At 46.8% G+C, this 10,892-nt stretch overlaps 1 long non-coding RNA gene across 1 annotated transcript; it reads right to left on the reverse strand.

Moving 5' to 3' along the window:
* Positions 1–390: 390 nt before the first annotated feature.
* Positions 391–10,341, reverse strand: LOC144375222 (uncharacterized). Its single transcript, XR_013434780.1, has 3 exons — positions 4,698–10,341; positions 4,413–4,491; positions 391–3,495 (listed from the first exon to the last, which is right to left on the reverse strand). It is a non-coding gene; the product is annotated as an uncharacterized LOC144375222 (long non-coding RNA).
* Between the last annotated feature and the right edge of the window lie 551 nt (positions 10,342–10,892).

Consider the following 10,892-nt stretch of genomic DNA (forward strand, 5'->3'; position numbering starts at 1 on the left):
TCCTAAGAGAAGACTTTATCCACCATTTGTTTTCACAGTGGTCTCTTTAAAGTCTCAGCTGTTCCAGGGAGAGTAAATAGGTTTTAAAATTAATTATCAATTAAAGGGAGGTTAATTAGCACCAGGCTAGTCATCTATTTTCTCTGTAACTGAGGCGGCTCCCCCTCCCCCTCCCCAGAGTCCCGAGATCCACGCCAGGGCCCATAAACCCCGGACGGTAGAAGCTGCTCGTGTGTGACCTACGGACTCATGAAAATAATGCTCGGTATTTCCACAGTCCCTTTTCCCCTGACGGGAGGTGAGTTCTGTGGTCATTTTGATTTTCCAGTTCATCAGTAGATAAGCCAGCCTTCTAGGTGGGCTGACCGAATTAACACGATGAAGAAAATGTGGTTGGCAAATATTGTTTATTGACATAAAGATTTCTCACCCGTGTCCACTGTACTTAGGGAAATGACCATGATGGAGTCGGTGGGGGCAGTGAAGTTCCTAAGGAAGAGTTCCATCAGTCACTGGGCACAGGGTCCCCCCCCCCCATTAACATCTCGTGCCTCTTCCTGCAGCCTGATTTCACTTAAGCTCTGCCTGATTTCATTTAAGCACTGCCTGATTTCTCCTAAGCTCTTGAAATGTGATTCTTGGCCCGCCCTTGACCGTATTGTCATTCCCCCCTCCCCAGGTGGGGACAAGGCTTCGGTTTGTGTTAATAATGATCCTTAGCTGAAGTCCGAAGCTTCATCTGACCTCATCTTTGATGAATATTTACAGGAGCCCACGGTGGGGGGTGGGGGGTGGCATTTGCAAATTGAGCTCAGACCAGATGGGTGAGTGCTCACTCACGACCAGGACCATTACGTAATCTGGTGCTGGAACGTGCCTGCATGGGACAGAAGAGGACAGGACCCAGTCTCCTCTGCATTCCATCAGTGACCCAGACGCTGTTAAATGCACCGCACAGGACCTGGAACGGCCACACGTCATTTGGGTGTTCTGGGAATATCAATGGAGGCGTTCGGGCAGTGACTCTAGAGTCAGTGGAGTGGGCTCACCATGGGCCGTGCCCTCCCCCACCCTGTGCCTCCCACCTCTAGGGTCTGGGTGGGGGTGACAACCTATGCTGGCAGGTGGCCTGGAGCTCAGGGTTCTGCACGCCAGGAGCTCGCTCTCCATCAGACCAGGGGCTTGCGTTAGCGGCTCTGCCCAGAGGGAGATGGAGATGGGACTGAGCGATTTCAAAAGGGGCCACGCTCCAAGCAGAGGTGGGAGGGAGGCCAAGTTCATCCCCGAGCCTGCAGGCCTGTGGTTATTGCAGGGCAGCTCGTCTCTTTTTCTCTGTCCTCCGGTCATCCAGCCAACGTCCACTTCCTCTCCTTCTCTCCCTTCTTCCTTGCACAGTGGGCCTTGGGCCAGGTACTTCTTTGGGGGGTGGGGGCTGTGCTGTGCTCTGTAGGGTGCTCAGCAGCACCCCTGGTCTCCACCTGCTCATGCTGACATGGACATTGCCACCTGTCCCCTGGGAGGCAACCCCCCATGAAGAACCACTGCCTTCAACCCTAATTCACACTGAAAGTGCCCCAAACAGTAGAATTTCAGGATCCTGCTGAGAGTGCAAAGTTGTACCATGAAAATTTACACGGGGACAACAGGTGTAACCCGAGACCATCCTGGGCAAACAGAGACATGAGGCCACCAGACACAAGCCTCTTCTGAGAAGAGACAGATGGGATGTCTGTGGGTTTGAAGTCTGACGGAGGGACTTCCCCACGTCACTTGCAGGCTTTGCACCCCTGCTTTGTGGTCACGAGTTATTTTCTGAAAAATAACTTACCAAGGGTGGGGGAGGAAATAGAGGAAGACGAGAATTTTTATAAAAGAACTGGAATTCACCCATGTTTGTTGCTGCATGATTGGCAACTGCAAAAAGGCAGCACTCCTGTCATCCCAGCAGCTCGGGAGGCTGAGGTAGGAGGATTGCAAGTTCAAAGCCAGCCTCAGCAATGGGGAGGCCAGAAGCAAAGTAGTGAGACCCTATCTCTAAATAAAATGCAAAATAAGGCTGGGGATGTGGCCCAGTGGTCAAGTGCCCCTGAGTTTAATCCCTGATATAAAAAAAAAAAAAAAATTTAAAAAATGCAGTTACCCAGTGTCCACTGATGGGTAAATGTATAAATGAAATGGAGTCTCTCCGAACAATGGAATATTACTCAGCTGTGAAAAGGAAGGGCATCCTGACATCTGCTACTACAATAGCAGTAGTAGTTCACCTCTATGAACTTAATTCACAGATATAAAAAGTAGGATGAAGGAGTACAGACTGGAGGAAGCAGGAAATAGGACTTGGTGTTTCGTTGGGACAGGGCTTCAGTTTTGCAAAAGGAAGAGTTCCATGGCTTGATGGTAGTTATCACTACCATCACAATGACATGAATACCCTAATGCCACACTTAAAAACAATTCAAAGGCCCAGGAGTGGTGGCACACAACTGTAATCAGACAGTTCAGGAGGCTGAGACAGGAAGATTGAAAGTTGGAGGCCAGCCTTTCTCAGCAACTTAGCAAGGCTCTAAAAAATAATTTTTTTAAAAAAAGGGCTGGGATGTGGCTCTGTGGTTAAGCGCCCCTGGGTTCAATCCCTGGTACAAGACAAAGACAAAACAAAAATTCAAAGGTAGCTTTTATGTATGTATATTTTACCTCCATAAAAAATAATAAATTATTCAAAAGAAAGGGAGGACTGGAGCTGTGTCCCACAAGGAGAGGCTGTCCCAGGCTGTCTGGACCTCTGTCCTGTTGCTTGGTCCTGCCCAGCACAGAAGGAGGACCGTGGGTCTGTTGCCCTTGCGCTGTGCTGGGCTTGGGGAACACTGGTCATCAGCCTTGGAAGACAAAACCTGCTGCTGGCCCGGCCCATCCCCCGCCGCCCCAGCCCATGCAGCTAACAGATAGCCACACTGGTCCCTGCCATCTCTGGTCTGCAACCATTTTCTTGAGACACTATTTTTAAATCCCCTATAAGCGAAAGGGGAGGCTGCGTCCTCCACCACCGGCAGCCTCCCCACTCTGCCCAGCCCAACCCATTGACTCCTCCAAATACAGAAAACCAGGAACAGTTTGTTCCGATTTGCCACCGTGAGTTACTAGACGGAGGCTCAGCTGTCACCTCCTTAATGGGCTTTGTGCAAAGCGCTCCCTCCTAGGCTGTGCAGTTCGGTGGTGGGCCCGGCCTCACCAGGGCTCCGCGTGGACCCGCCATAATGGGGTTAATCTACTGGGGGCGGAGGACGAGGGTCAGAGGGCTCATAAGAGCGAGAGGCCACAGGATGGGAAAACCTTCCGCCCCCTGTGCGCCCAGCCAACGGGCCTTGGCCCAAGATGAGGAGGTGCGCTGAAGCCGCCTCACAGAGGGTCATGAAGCGGGAACACGACGAGGACAGGCTCCATTAGCAGGGAGGAAAGGCGTCGAGCTTCCAGATGGCTGTGGCACTTTTAGTTACCCTAGGGAAGGAGGGACGCGTGAACAGGGACGCTGACGATCTGAATGTGCATGTGCATGTGCGTGTGTGCGTGTGTGTGTGCGTGTGTGTGTGCGCATGTGCGTGTGTGCGTGTGCGTGTGTGTGTGCGTGTGTGTTAAGATTTCAGGCAGAAGTGAGAGGTCCAGCGGAGTCTGTCTCAAACAGCTGAAGGTCAGGGCTGGTGAATCTGGTCACCAACAGTGGCCAAATATGGGCCTAGCTTCATTCTAAGCCAAGTCAAACTCTTTCGTCTTCCACCCTGTATGTTCCTTGGGGAAAATAATTTTCCAGGAGCTAAACTATTTTCGGACTCAAAACCTGTTAAATGTGAGAAAGTACTGGAAGGAAGCGTGTTTCTGTAAATATTCGTTAATTCCATAAGGCGGCCTAATCACGGGCAGGGCACGGTGTCCGCTCTGCAGACACCTGGGGGCATTGTGAAATGACACGTGTTTGGGTTACATGCCAGCTGTCTTGCCCATAGGAACAGGGAGTGGCTAAGGCCGGTGGCCAGAGCCAGGAGTGTAACTTTCCCAAAGAGGGGAATACTCTTTTTGTTTGATGTTACCTCTGCTAACTAGTCTCCCAGAGCGAAGGTAAACATGAAGGGACTAGGGAGTTTCACAAATATTTGTTCTCTGGTTAATATTAATGTATGTTCATGTTGACTTGAGTTTTCAAGTCTGCTCTGAGTCGGGGACTGACCGGCCATCCCTTAAGTCACCGCAAAGCCAATTAAGGGCAGGGAGAGGACAGGTCTAGCTTCTCTGTAACTAGTCTCCAGCCCTGCAGGGCGGCCCTGATCCTCTGACTTCTTGGATTTTCTCTTAATTGCTAAAATTAAGTCAGACCCAATGAGAAGGCAGATGAGAAGTTAGCAGTCACCAAGCACCCTTACGGAAGGACTTGAAAGTCATTGTCCCATTTCACGACCTTGCTGGATCCTCTCTCTGCTCCCGGAACATCACGGCTCCCATCTTAGAGAGGAGGAAACAGGCACAGAAATAAGACGTTGGAGCCGGCATTATTTCACCAATAAATGAAAAGCTAGCGTTCCCTTTATGAAGAGAGAAATCGGGAAATGAGTGAGATCAGAGTTAGTTTCCTGGTGCATTATGTAATCCTCCCCCACCCCTGATCATTCAGAATAGAGGAGGAATGGGGCAACTGAGAACACACGTACCCAAACCCACTGTTCGTCGTTGAAGATGATTTTCTCTGAAATCCTAATGCTGATCTGTGGAGAAATACAACTCAGTTCAAAATATTCCATCTACATTCAATTATTAGCGTACTCCATTATGGCACAAATTAAAGAAGATCAGTGAGAAAGGCAGAGAACCCAGTGCTCTGAAGGAAAGGGGACGGGCTGTCAAGTCAGACTGCACAGCATCCAGACACCCCCCCTGGCTCTTACAAACTGTGTGGCCTTAGGCAAACTTCACCTCTCTGGTTTTCCCTGTCTTCATTTTCAAACTGAAGGTATTGACACTTACATCAGTCAAGTTATCACAAAGTTTAAACAGAATGATGTACCCAAGCATCCCTGCCATTGGAGATGGCCAAGAACTATTTGTCTTCTCCATTCACTGCAAATAAAATTGTTACTGAGAAGTCCAAGGTTGCTTCAAAGACCTCAACTGGAGAATATTAATCATCTATAAATAGGAAATGTTGAAGATACAAAAAAAAATGACTATACTTCTATGTGTATCTATGACCCAAATATGTACTTGTGTCCTAAATGGAGAGATATGTCTCTTTCTTGACTGGTTGGCATGTTTCTATTATCTCAAGCCAAAGAATTAATTCGACACAAATCCTTCTCAAAGTGTGCTCCTTTCGGCTCTGATCTCACAAGTATTTCCTTAACAGGAAACTGGGCATCCAAGCCCTGGGTAAGCTTGGAAATCACAGCGGACTCTCTCTCCCCAGGGGGAGATTCATAACGAGCCATAATGGCTAACCTGTTTGACCATAGAATTTTTCCCACCTGTCACTCATCTTATGAAACTGGTGTCTCAGGGAAACACACTGGGAAGTGCCGCTTTTGGACCAGTCAAAACCTACTACATTTTGACAGCATCAAAGAAAGAAATCACTAGCGACTTCTGACCTGACCTTGGCAATGGGAACACTCTCTGATCGGCTTTCTCTTCCCAAATCACTTTACCTCTCACACATGTTCACCCTTTAGTTTCTTCTACTTAACATAACAAGGGACAATTTATTCCTGTCTCAGAATATGGGAGCTAGACTCGTTGACAGGAGTCGGAAACGACACGGCAGAGAACAAAGCGTCTCTTGAAGCCAAGGTCCTCGGTGAGGAGCAAGACCGCGCTTGCCTCAAAATGGGCAGAGACTAATTTTCTCTGCTTAAAATTCCTTAAAAGCTCAAGTGTCCCGACTTGCAACATCAAAGAGAATTTTCTTGGGCACATCAGAGGGATCGTCTTTTCAAAGGAGCCACAGAATCAGGAGAGGGGAAAAAAGTGTGCAATTTATCACTCTGTCGAAGTTCAGCAAGGTCCTGATCAACATGCTAAGAGCCCCCAAAGCCAGCAGGAGCATCGGCTCAGCAATCAACAACAACAGACAGGGGACAGATGATACTAGTGGATTGGCAGGTCGTTGTCATACGTTAAACAGTTGCTACCCAACATCAGCCTTCAGGCTGAGGTCCTTGTAGAGTCCCGAGTGAAGACTTTTTGAAGGGCTGGAGCTGGGGCTCAGTGGTAGAGTGCTTGCCTAGCATGTATGAAGCCCTGGGTTTGATCCCCAGCACCGCCAAAAGAGAAACAAACTCGATCATTAATCTTAAAAATGTCTAACTGGGAGCGGTGGCATATGCCTGTCATCCCAGCAGCTCAGGAGGCTGAGGCAGGAGGATCACAAGTGCCTCCTTCTGCAAATGAAAAACAAAAAGGGCTGGGGGTGTCGTTCAGTGGGAGAGCACTCCTGGGTTAAAATCTCTAGTACTAAATAATTTTTTTGTTTGTTTTTTAAGCCGTGGCTAGCAAAAGACTTATTTTAATGTATATGTCAAAGATCTCACAGAATCAAAGTTCTCAGCTGTACAGCAAGATTCCCAGGCGCTACTTACACACACCTTTTCCTGTTACTCACTGATGGAGGTATTTCTGTGATGGGATTTAGCAGGTGAATCGGAATCACAAGGTCTCAGGAGAGTTGACTTTAAATTACAGAGATGATCTGGTCAGGATCGACCTAGTCACAAGAGCACTTTAAAACTCATAAGAAAAAGTCAGCTTCAAAGCACAAGAAGGGTTTCACCCACCGTTGCCAACTGGAGGGGACCATGAGGCAAAGAATGTGGGTGGTCTCCTGGAGCTGAGCGTCTCAGTTCCGTGGAATTTCCCCCAGAACCTCCAGAGGAGAGCTCAGCTAGGACGCCACCTTGGTTTCAACCTGATGCCACACACTGAGACCCCAGCTGGACCTACAGCACTGTGAACCAATAAAGGTTTGAAGCCACAGGATTGTGGTCATTTGTTAGACAGTCGAAGAGAACGAGTAGCGGTTGAGCATTCCTTATGTGAAATGCATGGATCAGAAGCAGTTCAGATTTTGGAATATTTGCACGTACATAGTGAGCTATATCAAGGATGGGACCCGAGCCTAAACACCAAACTTATTTTTGTTTCGTGCATACCTTACATACCCAGCCCGAAGGCTAATGGTCTAGAACATCTTCATTGGACCTGGGTTTTGACTGCGACCCATCCCGTGAGGTCAGGTGTGGACTTGTCCTCTTGTGACATCGTGTCAGGACTCTAAGAGTTTTGGGGTTTGGAGTCTCTCAGATTTTCAGATTAGGGAAACACCAATTGGGGTACAACAGGAGAAATGCAGGATGAAGCCTAAGGATCAATAGAAGAGGGGCTGGGGGTGTAGCTCAGGGCGGAGCATTTGCCTTTCAGCAGGGGGGCAGGTGGGAAGTGGGGGGAGAAAGAAAGAAGAGAATCAATGGCAGGAGGCTCGGGAGGAAGCGCTCCTAAGGTCCCCTGTTGCGTTTGTAGGTTCAGTATCTCAGCAGACAGTTTCCCCTAAATCCACCAGAATTAAAATAAAAACTGAAATGAGGGAAAAGTAAGTCAAACCACATTGAGTTACCATTCCACACCCACTTGGATGGCTATTTTTTTTTTAAGGCAAAAGGACAATAAGGACTGTTGGTGAGGGTGTGGGGAAATCAGAGCCATCAAATGTTGCTGGTGGGTGTGCAAAATAGAGCCACCAGGTGGGAAAACACTCTGGCAGGACCTTTGAAGTTCAAGCACAGAGTTTCTCAATGACCTAGTAATTGCACTCCTAGGTCTAGATCCAGGACAACTGGAGACACATCCAGGAAAACACCAAGATTCACGGCAGTGGTGTTTGCCATCACCAAAACAGAGAGGCCACCCACACATCTGTCAAGGGATGAGTGAGTAAATCAAATGTGACATATTGTGACTATCCAACCATCAGCAGGAATGAAGTTCTGATACGAGTTCCAACATGGAAGAACTTTGAAAACACACTGGCAAAATATGCCAGTCAGAGAGGGTCTCATGTTGTGTGAACACATTTAAATGAAATATCTGGAACAGGCAAATTCACAGGCAGAGTGTGGATCAGAGGTTGCTGGGAAGGGAAAACTGAGACAAATTGCAGACCAGGCTGGGGTCCCTTTGGGGGTGATGGGGAATGTTCCAGAATTAGACAGAAGTGTGAGTCGCACAACAAAATGAGCACTGATATGTTTACCTTAAAGGGGAGAATTTAATGCCATGCAAATTGTATTTCAGTAAAAATTGAAAAAAAAATAAATAAATAAAAACAGAAGTGGCAGAGAGCCCATGGATGAAGGGGTTTTTAGCTGAAGTTACTTTTGCTTTTTAACTGTATCTATTCTCTGTATTTCAATCCACTCTCCTGCCCCCAGCTTATCATTGTAAAAAGTTTCAAACACACAGCAAAGTTGATAGAATGAATCCCTGGACTCCCTCCACCCACAGTCAACAATGGTTACATTTTACTGGTTTGCTTGGATGTCCTCACTTTGTGTCTACACAAGTACAAGGTGTCGTTTTCCAATCTTGCCCCCACTGTGTTGTGGAGGGTAATAACTTCTTTTGCATTCCCCAAATCATCTAATAATAAACACAGCAATGAACTGGAGAAGAAGGTCGTGCAATGAATGGTTCACTCCTCTACAGAAATGAGACTGGCTGGAGCAGCAGTCTTCAAACACATAGTAAGGGGAACCCTTCCCTTAGATTGGCATCTTATTCAGATGAGCTCTGGCTACCTAGAAAACTAACATTTGTGAGAATTCCATGCAGTGAATTCAGTGCACAGCAAGCCATCAGTAGCTGATATTGTTGTGTTGCAAATACACCAGGCAGTTACCAAAATAGTAAACGAGCAGCTACGGCTTGGGTACAAACAGCAGGTAAAAAAGCCTTTTGAATTAAGTCAGTTAATTAATGCAGTGAAATTTATGTTCTAGGCTTATCAAGTAGCTGCGGAGGTGATGGATAGAATTCATTGACTGGTAGTGACTGCCTGGAGTGCTGGGTCGCTGTGATTGATTGGTGATGTCTGCTGTGTTGCCGGCTGCGCGGTGTTCTAAGTGCCTGTGTTTTCTGCAATCTCATCTAGATTTATAAATATGGCATGGATGCAGAGGAGAGGCCTGTCCAGTTAAAATCAATTTTGATAAAGACGTCTAGGTTCCTCCTAAGTGTTTTTCCACCGTGCCTGCCCTTTTTCCCCCCTTTCTTCATTTGCCTGCTTACCTTTGCAACCTCCAGGTGCTCTGTTCTCCCACCATTCTCTCCCCAGTACCCAGGTGACAGACACACTGCAGAAAGTTAACAGACCCAAACAGCACCTGGAACGACTGCTATCCACCTAACATGCTGGTTATGAAGGGCCAGGATGGGGAGGAGATGATCTTCATAAAGAAGAGAACTCGTTTCGTGTGGATGATTTGGAGGGCTGGGGCTGTAGCTCAGTTGCAAAGCCCTTGCCTAGCATGCATGGGTTCGATCCTCAGCACCACATAAAAATAAATAAAATAAAGGTATGCTGTTCATCTACAACTCCAAAAAAAAAAAAAAAATACAAAACCTCACCTTCCTTCCTCCTTCCATCTTGAAATAATTCAGCATTTCTTGCTATCTTTCTGTAGGAAGTGGCTTCCAGGTGTAATTCCTCAAACAGGGAAACTTTTTAAATCTATCTACATAAGAATTTCACTATCTTTTAAGTGAAGCCCCAGCACTTGAAGCTGCTGATAATTTCTAGAAATATTTTGGCATTTTATTCATGATGCTCAGCCACGTGGTCTCTTTCCTCTAAGACTTTCTGATGAACCCACTCTAGATAAAAATAACCCCCTGCATCTATAGAAGGCGTAATCGTTTTCCAGGGATTGTCATAAAAATCGTCTAATTTCATCTGATTGAGGTCAGGAAGGGTATAATTCTCATTTTACACATGGAAATACTGAAGGGTGGGAGAAGCCAAGTGAATTCCTTAAAAAGTTGCACAGGATAGTGTGAAGCCAAGTGAATTCCTTAAAAAGTTGCACAGGATAGTGTATCGGCCGGCATCCCTCCCAGTAATATTCCTTGGGGGGAAATGGAGAGCGTCTGAGCCACTTAGCAGTTGCATGAGAAGTGCAGGTTAGTTAGGAAGTATCTCTGGCTCTCAATTTCCTGTGTGAAATAATAATAATAATAATAATAATAATAATAATAATAATAATAATAATCTGTGAAATAGCAAAACTAATAGCTACCTCTTAGGCTCTGTAGGAAAAGTAAAGATGTATAAAGTACTTGCTCCCTTGTGGTAGGCTGAAAAGTAGCCTTTCAAAGATATATCTGTTTCCTAAACGCAGGATCCTGTGAGTGTTACCTTCAATGGCATGAGAAAGATGATTAACCTGAGGATCTTGAGATGGGATTATCCAGGCGCATCCCAAGTGCAACTTGTATCTTTATGGGAGAGAATCAGAAGCAGATTCTATGTGCACAGGGGGAGACGGGGGAGAAGTGTGTGTGAGATGGAGACAGAGACAGGAATGATGCAACCACAAGACAAGGATCCCCAGATGTCCTCAGAAGCCGGGAACAAATGTGCAATGCCTCACTCGTCTCCAGAAACACAAGCAACAGAGTCTCCAGAACCCCAGGAGGGAGAGAGAGGCTCAGCAAGCACCTTGCTTTGGGGCCAGTGAAACTGCCCTTAGACTTCTGACCTCCAGAGCAAGTTTTTGTTTTCTAAGCCACCAGGTTTGGGGTGATTTCTTACAGCAGCCATAGGAAATGAATGCACCCATTGGCTAAGTACCTAATAAATTCTT

This window comes from Ictidomys tridecemlineatus, chromosome 2 (genome assembly GCF_052094955.1).
Source record: "Ictidomys tridecemlineatus isolate mIctTri1 chromosome 2, mIctTri1.hap1, whole genome shotgun sequence".
NCBI classification, from domain to species: Eukaryota; Metazoa; Chordata; class Mammalia; order Rodentia; family Sciuridae; genus Ictidomys; species Ictidomys tridecemlineatus.